Raw genomic sequence first — 582 nt, 5'->3', positions numbered from 1 at the left:
TTCCTCTTATTCAATATTTATCTCTTACATGTTTATCAGCATCCTTAACACGTCAGCATTTAGTTCCTTTTCCATTTACGACAAAATGAATCAGATCTTGTTAGATATATCTGGAAGACTTACAACTAAATTACAATAGAAATTTATAACTAAAAAAAAATACAATGAGTAAATGTGGATAAATGTTTGATGGTCGATACTTTAATCATAGCTTTAAATTAGAAGATCTCGTTGCCATCTTCTTTTTAGGCGTCTGGGAGGATTATAATGTATTGTTATGGATAAGAGAGTGGGTAAGGATTTTGGAATGAAAGGAGATACATCGATTTCGGGCCAAATCTGCAAGGATTTTTTTTTGCTGTATCCCTATAAAACAAAAAATAAACAGGAATTAATAAAATAATGCATTATGTGAAAAACATAGTTCAAATCGAGTACTGTCTTTTATACCGTAGGTATTTAAAGGTCCTGTGGTGGCATGGTTAATGTCTTCAGCGGCAATAGTTGATGTTTGCAAAGAGAGTGTTTGAAATGGGTTTGCCACTGTCGAAATTATTATCAACATTTTTATTTCTTTAGTAT

The sequence above is a fragment of the Halyomorpha halys genome, unplaced genomic scaffold (assembly GCF_000696795.3).
Source record: "Halyomorpha halys isolate HHAL.00 unplaced genomic scaffold, Hhal_1.1 Scaffold668.1, whole genome shotgun sequence".
NCBI classification, from domain to species: Eukaryota; Metazoa; Arthropoda; class Insecta; order Hemiptera; family Pentatomidae; genus Halyomorpha; species Halyomorpha halys.
Note: the sequence above shows the minus strand (reverse complement) of the source record.